The sequence below is a fragment of the Triticum dicoccoides genome, chromosome 2B (assembly GCF_002162155.2).
Source record: "Triticum dicoccoides isolate Atlit2015 ecotype Zavitan chromosome 2B, WEW_v2.0, whole genome shotgun sequence".
In the NCBI taxonomy this organism is placed as follows: Eukaryota; Viridiplantae; Streptophyta; class Magnoliopsida; order Poales; family Poaceae; genus Triticum; species Triticum dicoccoides.
The window spans coordinates 723,542,768-723,554,632 of record NC_041383.1 but is presented as its reverse complement, the minus strand read 5'-3'; positions in this window follow the sequence as shown (position 1 = coordinate 723,554,632).

The window sequence follows — 11,865 nt, the reverse complement described above, 5'->3', positions numbered from 1 at the left end:
TGCTCTTGGTACTTGAAGGCAGGTAAAGACAACATGTCAAGTAGCATAAAGATCAAGAAGTGTATTGACAATCACACTTTCAAAAAAGCATGGGACCTGAGAGTTCCGACTGCTCCTTTTCTTACTAACAAGTTCAGAGAATAATTCAAAGATAATGAAAAAATGCCTCTGAGGAAATTTTCAGAGAAGGTTGAGACAAAAAAAATATAATTTGGTTGCACACAGGAGTAAGTTTGGAAGGGTCAGGAGAGCAGCAATGAAGCAAATAAGGGGAGAAGATGATGATCAATACAACACTTTGTGGGACTATGGTCGGGAGCTTAGAAGGAGCAATCCAGGAATTCAGTTCTTCTTGTGCACTAAGGAGTATTTGATGAGAAGACAAAGAAGACACATGACCACTTTTCCACATTATACTGGTCATATGATGCATGTAAGAGGGGATTCCTTAAGGGATGTAGACCAATCATTTTCCTGGATGATTGTTACATTAAAACCAGATACAAGGGAACATTACTAATAGCTGTTGGAATTGACCCCGGTGATTGTATCTTCCCAGTAGCATTTGGCCTATGTGAAGTGGAGTCAACCCATAGATGGGAGTGGTTCTTAGCATCCTTAAAGGATGACCTAAACATAATGAACACTGCACCATACACCATTATGAGTGACAAACAAAAGGTTAGCTAGATCATGCAATTTCTTCATTGTATGTCAGAAGTGTGTGTTGTTATGCAGAGATTACCGTGTGTGTGTGTGTGTGTGTGTGTGTGTGTGTGTGCTATTTTGCAATGATTAATAAATGCAGTGAACATGGTTTCCCCTGATTCAAATCATAGAAATTGTGTTAGGAACATTTATCAGAATTTCCACAAAGTACACAAGGGAGAGCAGCTCAAGAATGACCTCCACTAATGAAGTTGCATACACCAGGAACATGGATCTAATAAAAGAACACAACTTGGGTGCCTACATCTGGGTTGAGAATTTGGAGCCAAGAACATGAATCAAAGCATTCTTTTACCCATTGTGCAAGTGTGGCATATTACTACACAATATATCAGAAGTTTTCAATAGGTTACAATTTTATCTCTTCTTATTTTCTTGGCAATAATAGATCAAATGCCAACTATGTTGTGACATCCTCGATTCAATCGTACACTAATCATACACGCAAATGTGTACGATCAAGATCAAGGACTCACGGGAAGATATCACAACACAACTCTAGACACAAATTAAAATAATGCAAGCTTTATATTACAAGCCAGGGGCCTCGAGGGCTCTAATACATAAGCTCGAATACACAAGAGTCAGCGGAAGCAATAATATCTGAGTACAGACATAAGTTAGACAAGTTTGCCTTAAGAAGGCTAGCACAAAAGCATCTACGATCGAAAAGGCAAGGCCTCCTGCCTGGGAGCCTCCTAACTACTCCTGGTCGTCGGCGTCCGTCACGTGGTAGTAGGCACCGACGGTGGCATCTGGCTCCTGGGCTCCGGCATCTGGTTGCATCAACCGAAAAGAAAAAAAAGGGGGGGAAGGGGGAGCAAAGCAACCGTGAGTACTCATCCAAAGTACTCGCAAGCAAGGATCTACACTACATATGCAACATTATCAAAGGAAGGTTGTATATGTGGACTGGGCTGCAAAAATGCCAGAATAGAGAGAAGGCCAAGTCCTATCGAAGACTAGCATCTTCTAGAAACCACCATCTTGCAGCAAACAGGAGGGAGTAGAGTAGCATAAAGTAAAGTAGTAGTAGTGTTATCAACCTCGGCCAGAGATCCTTTCTCGACTCCCTGCGAGAAAGAAATCCCAGAGCCGTAATATCCATTTCTCATCACAATCCAATTCTCATCACAAGTATCCAGTTCTAGTTGTATCGATCGTGATACAACTCCAAGTGTCCGTTACCATAGGACAGGCTATCTATAGATGTTTCTTCCCTGCAGGGGTGCATCAACTTACCCACCATGCTTTATTATCTCCGGCCGGACATACTTTCCTGGGTCATGCCCGGCCCCGGCCAAACAATACGCCGCAACCCGACCTAGACTTAATAGAGAGGCCAGCACGCCGGACTAAACCTATGCCCCCAGGGGTCATGGGCCATCTCCCCGGAAACTCCTGCACGTTGCGTACACGGCCGGTGAGCAGACCTAGCTACCTCCTTCAACAAGGCAGGTGCTTACGCAGTCCAACCCAGCGCGAGCCGCTCAGTCGCTGACGTCTATTAAGCTTCGGCTGATGTATACGACGCAGAACGCCCATACTATGCCCACGTGATGGTTAGTGCTATCAGGCCAGATGCCCCTCGGATCAAACATCCAAATCATAGTGGATTAGGAACGCGCGGTAACAAGCAGAGACTGACGAAAGATGTGACCCCGTCGCCCCGTCTCGAGGACTTGCGGCAAGGGCTAAGAATGCCCGGCCACGCCTCGTAATTATCTCGCAGGCACCCTCCAGGTCAACCCGTCTCAACATCACTTGCGGGTACCCCTCAGGGTCGACCTGCCTTTCCAAGTAACAGTTGTAAAGTCCAACTATCTGTGTGTCCAATCATCAAGGGGAAAACCCGATGAATCACCCCCGGTGAACTCCACTCGATGTAATCATCAAGGTGAACGTAAGTGGAATCACCCCCAAGGTTCACACTTGAGGGGTTGCACGACAGAGTCGTATCGGAAGTGGTTAAGGCGGAATCACCCTCGATGACCACGACCGAATAGCTACACTACAGGGTTAACATTAGAAGTGTTGTAGAGGTCTCACCCTCGGCACTCAATAGTAACCCAGCAGTGTCGAGCAACTAAGGGGAAAGTGATGTGCGGTGCCGGGGCCTGGTCTTCGATCCCGTTGATCGGGTCTTCAATGATGAAGCAGGGGCAACAAGGACAAGGTGGGGGTCACTGATGGATCACTAACCAACCTATACTAAGTAGTTTAGGATAAGCAGGTAAGGTAACAATAAGCAGGTTACAAAAGCAGGCTATACATCAGAATCGGAGCAAACAATAACAATAGCAAAATCTAATGCAAGCATGAGAGAATGGAACGGGCGATATCGGGATGATAAAAAAGGGGGGCTTGCCTGGTTGCTCTGGCAAGGAGGGGTCGTCGTCGATGTAGTCGATCACATGGGCAGCATCGGTCTCGGGGTCTACCGGAGAGAAGAGGGGGAAGAAACAGTAAATATAAAGCAAACATAGCATCACAAAGCATAACATGTCAATACACATTGCTAAGAGTGTTCTAACGTAGTGCTCCACGATACAGGTGAAGGGGGAATTCAACCGGGAAGAAATTCCTGGTTCCAAACCTGAGTCACACAGATGACCGGAGGGGGAATGTTCCATGTTCAGATAGTTAGAGGCATCTGACAGGTAAAGGGGCTGCGTATTCAGAATCGTCTCGTTTTTCTGAGCAACTTTCATGTAGAAAACATTTTCATCCGAGTTACAGATTATTTTTGATGATTTTATAAAGTTTTAAAGTTTTTCTAAAATTCCTAGAATTATTATTAAAATGAATTAAAAACAGGATATACATTTTATACTCAGCAGGGGCTAGCCACAATCAATGACATGTGGGGCCAGGGGGCTGGGTTGACCTAGTCAATTAGTCCAGTCATAGTTGACTAGTCAAGTGTTGACTGGTCAAACCTGGGTAGTGGGTCCAGGTGTCATTCTCACAGATTTCATATTTTCTTTTTAAAGAGAAAATTAGAGGTGGGGGGCTACCTGTCATTGTAGGGGGGGGTACTCAAATTAGTTTAAAACTAATCTAAGTTAATGGCCTTGGGCCCATGGGTCAGTAGTAATGGGGGGTTAGTTTAGGGGGGTTAGCCCCACTAACCAAAACAGGGGAGGGTTGGCTGTTCGTGCGAGAGACATAGCTAGCGCTGTGCTTACACACGCACCCAACCACGGCGGCCAGAGCCGGCCGGCGCTAGGAGGCAGGGGCTGGGAGCAACGACCTGTGGCTACCGCAGGGAGCGGCGGCCGACGGCGAGCGGCACGCGGACACCGGCGGCAGCGCCGCAGCATGTGGGAGTAGCAGCAGTAAGTAGCAGAGCAATCAGCAGTAGCAAGCAATCAAACGCAGCAGAGCTTCAGCGGCTGCAGCGGCATGAGTTCCATGATGGCGAGGCTACGGCTCCAGTACAAGCACCGCGGGTGGTTCGAGTTGCGGTTTGGTCCTACGGCGAGATGACGCTCGCGCGTATGCGCTGGAGGTGTCAGGAGAGCGCGGGGTGCTATGTAGCGACGACGGCGATGGGCGAGGCGGTGGCCGGAGCACGCTTTGGAAGCAATCACCATTTTGCGAGGCAAGAGGCCAAAGCAACGGCACGGGCGACCTCATGGTGATGTCCCAAGCATGTGGACGTGCTCCTCTGGCCCTAGATACGAACGACTGCGATGGGGCGAGCTCCACGACAGAGAAAATCTACGGAGATGGCGGTGCTACTACTAGCGGGCGTGTCCGAGGGAGATGGTTGAGGAGGAAAGAAGAGCAGCGGCTCACCAAGTGGCACATGGCAGCCGGCGGGGGCTTAGGAACTTGGTCACATAAATACTATGGTATATTCCACATTGCCACATAATGTTTGGGAAATTTTGGAATCCTTTGGCATTTTTCAAAAAAGAATTTAGACATTCATAGAGTTGTTATGGCACTGATTTAAATGCTTTGGCCCACTTTGACCTGATGGTGATGTTGTTTTCCTTAACAACAAGTTGTTTTGGAATATTTGCTAACTGGTGAACATTTTTCCAGCATCTTTTGTGCAACTTCAAATTTCACTTTGAATTTGAATAGAATTCACAGAAGGTTTGTGAAATGAGATATTTAACCATCGTGATTAATCAATGCAAATGATGATGATTTGGCATGATCGTAAGGGATTACTATGGTGTGATACTGGGGGTGTTACAAATCTCCTCCACTACAAGAAATCTTGTCCCGAGATTTTAGTGGGGAAGTAAAGAGTAACTTCGAGGGAACTGACCCTTATAGGGATAATTATCTGGTGAATAATGGAGGGAGTGTGGCAGAAGTATCTCTCACGTTGAAACTTCAGAAAACATTGATAGCAAAGTATGAAGGTACAATAGGAAGTTTCAAGAGAATGTACAAACGATTGATACCTGAACAGAGTGTGAGAACGGGGTTCAGAGCATCAGGAATAGATCATCTCTCGGAAATTGGATCGCGAATTACATACGAAGTCAAGCGCGAGGAATAACTTTGGAAACAAGGAGGTATGAGAGAGTCAAGTTTCGATCCTATGGAACTGTGGGTTATGGGCCCACCATGTGGATTTAGAGTAGAAAGAGTGGTGACATCTTGCATGGTCATGATAGCAAGGCATGTCAGAGCATAGCATGCCAGTTCTGTTGGCAACAGCATTGGTACCAAGGGCGGGGGACGAAGAGAACCATTTTCCTGCTCGTTGAACGAGGCGGGCCAATAGGCAAAGTTCTCGTCCATCGGTGGTTACCGGAATGTCGTCACAATAGCAGTAGGGTCTTACCGACAGAGTTGTACACCGAGGTGTTTACCTAAGCAGGGAATTATCTCAGCTCAGATAATTTAGCTTACAGGAAAGGTTAAACAAAAAATGGAATGGAAAAATGTGACAATTGAGTTAATCAGAACCATGGAAAGGGAGAAGTGTTTAAACACAAATATCAAGAGTATATCCCTCCAAGGACAAGAAGATTGTGATATCCATGACATGATAGCAAGTAGATTACCATTTAGGTAAAGGGAAGAGGAAATTCATGACATTACCCATATAACAGTGTTTGGATAAGTGGACAAGAAACATCTAGCATTGCCCCTCCAATGTTCTTAATGATGTTTGGAGTACCACAGTCATGCTTCGAGATAGCATTGACATGGTCATAAGGTAAAGGTCGGACCTTGGGAACACAAAGGATCTATCGGGAATTTCTAGAACATCTCGTGCAATTTTGTGAGTAAAAAGATATGGGTTCAGCTGCAATCCATCGACATGTCAAAAAGGATGTATTTCCAAAATTATATGAACGAGTTTGTGTTGGGGTGAGGCAAAAATGTTGTCGGTAATAACACAAATTGTCAAGGGGCAAGGATGGTATTTATCATCATAAATTTAATTAATATCCTGGAAGAGCTCAGAATATTGATGATGATCATGACACATTTGTCGAGAGATTTCATGAAGATGTAATCGATCGACGATGACATCAAGTCAAAGGAATGATGAAGCGAAAAGTTATTGGATCCACGGGTACAACACAAACTCGAAATCAAGCTTGTTGTTCAAGGAAAAAAGTTATGATGAGGAAGATCGATGTAAGCTAAGCTCATCGTTAGAAATTGTGCTCGAGAAAGGATCAGGTAGCACAGTTAAAATTTAGCACGATAGGCATATAGCCGATCAGGCTAGGATTGACTGGAAGGACTATTAAACTCGTAAGCAACGAAAATTACTTAGAGTTATCGAATTGGAGTGCGGAATTGATTCACTTACCGGTGTTCTCGAGTGACCAACCACACAGAACCCGGGGATATTGGAATTGGTGATCAATAGTAGTTCGATGAAGAACTCATGAGAAGTTATGTAGTTCATGCAATATTCCCGAGATACCAAGGGGTAACACTCAAGGGTAAATCAGAATAGAGGTTGGGCAGGCATATTGGTTTGCAGAAGACAAGTGCTTTAGCTTGTCCACGAAATGGGATCAAAGAAGAACAATCATGGTCGGGACCATGACTGCAAGGAATCAAAGCAAAATATCAGATGAGTTTATTATTATTATTTTTACGAGCAGCCTCCATGATAAGTTCTACATCGGGTCCATGGGCATGAACACAAAGGTTCAAGGTCGACTCCCACTTCTTCAATGCGTAACCTTTCATTCACTTCTCGCCTTCGATGAAGTTGTAGTGTTGGAATTTATCTGGCGAAACACCAGAAGAGTATGACTTGTGAGAACTCTCGGGTTCAAGGGATTATGGAAGGCATAAGTTCAATCCATCGGGGAATTTTTACGAACCTATACAACCATCAACCAAGCAAGAGATACGAGTTCGAAAACAGAGTATCAAAGTCAAAGCAGGTGATACAATTTTACCAAAGGTATTATGTATCAGGGAAAAACTCACAAAATTTTGGATGTGAAGGACACTGTTGGATAACAACCCAACAATGGATCTGGCGATTCACGACAGAGTTGAGGTGAGTATCGATAATCAATGAGATGAAGAAGGGGATGCAAAGCATCGACTTACAGAAAAGTCTGAATAATTTGCTGCTTGACTACAAAGGAGTCATGGTTTCAAGATGAAGGATCAGAAGCAGAGGCTTTGATCAAAAGATGAGTAAGTTGAATAGACTTAGAGGTGCACCCGATCAAATCTTGATTGGGCAAGAACCAACCCATATCCAGAGCGATGTCAGAGCGAAAGGAAATTTCCAAGGATTAATTGATGATTGCAAGTATTCGCTCACACGTTGAATCCATATGAGAAGAATGACAGTCATAAAGAATTTTAAAGAATATTGCCAGACATATGGAATTAATCCTAATGCAAGCAGGCAAGGTGAATCAAGAGCAATAGGATGCAGAGGATTTTCGGAAGATCAGATAGTATTTCTAAGTATTTTGGAAAGCATATGAACAACTGGGGATGAACGGACCCCGGTTAAGTGAATTATCCGCAGGGCAGAAAGAAGCCACCAAGCAGAAGGCACAGAGGATTCTCAGAACAACGGAGAGTACTAGGGGCATCTTGTAATAACAGGAGCAACTGGGTATGAAGGTACCAGCGGCAAGGATGTTACTCACGGGGATCATCGGTGGTTAGGAACTGCAATGCAATGGGCACAGGGTCTCGAGAAACATCGAGGAGTATCTGCAGAATCTTCTGGTGAAGCAAGCGATTATCGGTAATGTCGGGGCTCTCCGGGAGGAAGTGGGGTACGAGAACCTAATGTCAAAGTTAGTAAAATGTTTAACCCGAATAGACGAGAGATCAGAGTCCCATAGTAGATACGAGGAATAAAAGATCATAATACCACCCAATGGCGACGTGGGCCCATAAGACACACATCCATGTTAGTAAAAGTTTTTTAGTGACTAGACTCAACTTCGGCCAAGGAGTTGGAAAGGGGGCTACCTACAGGCAGTCGGCTCTGATACCAACTTGTGACACCCTCGATTCAATCGTACACTAATCATACATGCAAATGTGTACGATCAAGATCAAGGACTCACGGGAAGATATCACAACATAACTCTAGACACAAATTAAAATAATGCAAGCTTTATATTACAAGCCAGCGGCCTCGAGGGCTCGAATACATAAGCTCGAATACACAAGAGTCAGCGGAAGCAACAATATCTGAGTACAGACATAAGTTAGACAAGTTTGCCTTAAGAAGGCTAGCACAAAAGCATCTACAATTGAAAAGGCAAGGCCTCCTGCCTGGGAGCCTCCTAACTACTCCTGGTCGTCGGCGTCCGTCACATGGTAGTAGGCACCGACGGTGGCATCTGGCTCCCGGGCTCCGGCATCTGGTTGCATCAACCGAAAAGAAAAGAAAAAGGGGGAAAAGGGGGAGCAAAGCAACCGTGAGTACTCATCCAAAGTACTCGCAAGCAAGGATCTACACTACATATGCAACATTATCAAAGGAAGGTTGTATATGTGGAGTAGGCTGTAGAAATGCCAGAATAGAGAGAAGGCCTAGTCCTATCAAAGACTAGCATCTTCTGGAAGCCACCACCTTGCAGCAAACAAGAGGGAGTAGAGTAACATAAAGTAAAGTAGTAGTAGTGTTATGAACCTTGGCCAGAGATCCTTTCTCGACTCCCTGCGAGAAAGAAATCCCAGAGCCGTACTATCCATTTCTCATCACAATCCAATTCTCATCACAAGTATCCAGTTCAAGTTGTATCGATCGGGATACAACTCCAAGTGTCCGTTACCGTAGGACAGGCTATCGGTAGATGTTTTCTTCCCTGCAGGGTGCACCAACTTACCCACCACGCTTGATTAACTCCGGCCGGACATACTTTCCTGGGTCATGCCCGGCCTTGTCCAAACAATACGCCACAACCCGACCTAGACTTAACAGAGAGGCCAGCACGCCGGACTAAACCTATGCCCCCAGGGGTCATGGCCCATCTGCCCGGAAACTCCTGCATGTTGCGTACGCGGCCGGTGAGCAGACCTAGCTACCTCCTTCAACAAGGCAGGTGCTTACGCAGTCCAACCCGGCGCGAGCCACTCAGTCGCTGACGTCTATTAAGCTTCGGCTGATGTATACGACGCAGAACGCCCATACTATGTCCACGTGATGGTTAGTGCTATCAGGCCAGATGCCCCTCGGATCAAACATCCAAATCATAGTGGATTAGGAACGCGCGGTAACAAGCAGAGACTGACGAAAGATGTGACCCCGTCGCCCCGTCTCGAGGACTTGCGGGAAGGGCTAAGAATGCCCGGCCATGCCTCGTAATTATCTCGCGGGCACCCTCCAGGTCAACCCGTCTCAACATCACTCGCGGGTACCCCTCAGGGTCAACCCGCCTTTCCAAGTAACAGTTGTAAAGTCCAACTATCTGTGTGTCCAATCATCAAGGGGAAAACCCGATGAATCACCCCCGGTGAACTCCACTCGATGTAATCATCAAGGTGAACGTAAGAGGAATCACCCCCGAGGTTCACACTTGAGGGGTTGCACGACAGAGTCGTATCGGAAGTGGTTAAGGCGGAATCACCCTCAATGACCACGACCGAATAGCTACACTACAGGGTTAACATTAGAAGTGTTGTAGAGGTCTCACCCTCGGCACTCGATAGTAACCCAGCAGTGTCGAGCAACTAAGGGGAAAGTGATGTGCGGTGCCAGGGCCTGGTCTTCGATCCCGTTGATCGGGTCTTCAATGATGAAGCAGGGGCAACAAGGACAAGGTGGGGGTCACTGATGGATCACTAACCAACCTATACTAAGCAGTTTAGGATAAGTAGGTAAGGTAACAATAAGCAGGTTACAAAAGCAGGCTATGCATCAGAATAGGAGCAAACAATAACAATAGCAAAATCTAATGCAAGCATGAGAGAATCGAATGGGCGATATCGGGATGATCAAAAATGGGGGCTTGCCTGGTTGCTCTGGCAAGGAGGGGTCTTCGTCGACGTAGTCGATCACATGGGCAGCATCGGTCTCGGGGTCTACCGGAGACAAGAGGGGGAAGAAATAGTAAATATAAAGCAAACATAACATCACAAAGCATAACATGTCAATACACATCGCTAAGAGTGTTCTAACGTAGTACTCCACGATACAGGTGAAGGGGGAATTCAACCGGGAAGAAATTCCTGGTTCCGAACGTGAGTCACACAGATGACCGGAGGGGGAATGTTACATGTTCAGATAGTTAGAGGCATTCTGACAGGTAAAGGGGCTGCGTATTCAGAATCATCTCGTTTTTCTGAGCAACTTTCGTGTAGAAAACATTTTCATCCGAGTTACGGATTATTTTCGATGATTTTATAAAGTTTTAAAGTTTTTCTAAAATTCCTAGAATTATTATTAAAATGAATTAAAAACAGGATATACATTTTATACTCAGCAGGGGCTAGCCACAGCCAATGACATGTGGGCCCAGGGGGCTGGGTTAACCTAGTCAATTAGTCCAGTCATAGTTGACTAGTCAACTGTTGACTGGTCAAACCTGGGTAGTGGGGCCCATGTGTCATTCTCACAGATTTAATATTTTCTTTTTAAAGAGATAATTAGAGGTGGGGGGCTACCTGTCATTGTAGGGAGGGGGTACTTAAATTAGTTTTAAACTAATCTAAGTTAATGGCCTTGGGCCCATGGGTCAGTAGTAGTGGGGGGTTAGTTTAGGGGGGTTAGCCCCACTAACCAAAACTGGGAAGGGCTGGCTGTTCGTGCGAGAGATACAGCCAGCGCTGTGCTCACACACACACCCAACCACGGCGGCCAGAGCCGGCCGGCGCTAGGAGGCAGGGGGCTGGGAGCAATGACCGGTGGCTGCCGCAGGGAGCGGCGGCCGACGGTGAGCGGCACGCGGACACCGGCGGCAGCGGCGCAGCATGCAGGAGTAGCAGCAGTAAGTAGCAGAGCAAGTAGTAGTAGCAAGCAATCAAACGCAGCAGAGCTTTAGCGGCAGCAGCGGCATGAGTCCATGATGGCGAGGCTGCGGCTCCAGTACGAGCACCGTGGGAGGTTCGAGCTGCGGTTTGGTCCTACGGCGAGCTGACGCTCACGCGGATGCGCTGGAGGTGTCGGGAGAGCGTGGGGTGCTATGTAGCGACGAAGGCGATGGCGAGGCGGCGGCCAGAGCACGGTTCGGAAGCAATCGCCGTTTTACGAGGCAAGAGGCCAAAGCAACGGCACGGGCGGCCTCATGGGGATGTCCCAAGCACGTGGATGTGCTCTTCTGGCCCTGGATACGAACGACTGCGATGGGGTGAGCTCCACGATGGAGAAAAGCTACGGAGATGGCGGTGCTACTACTAGCGGGCGTGTCCGAGGGAGATGGTTGAGGGGGAAAGAAGAGCAGCGGCTCACCGAGTGGCACACGGCGGCCGGCGGGGGCTTAGGAGCTGCCGGGGCGACGAATTCGACGGAGCTCGCGGCGGTGGTCCGAGGAAGAGGAAGAAGCGGGCGGCGTCGAGGCGGCTCGTCAGCTCCAATCCAGGGGCGCAGGTGACGGAGGAGAGGGCGGGTATCCTCCTGGACCGGTCGAGGGCGGCGAGAAGGCCACGGTGGCTACGCTGCCGTCGAGGCAGTGGCGACGATGGCTCCCTGTTGCGTTGGAAGGAGAGAGGGAGAGG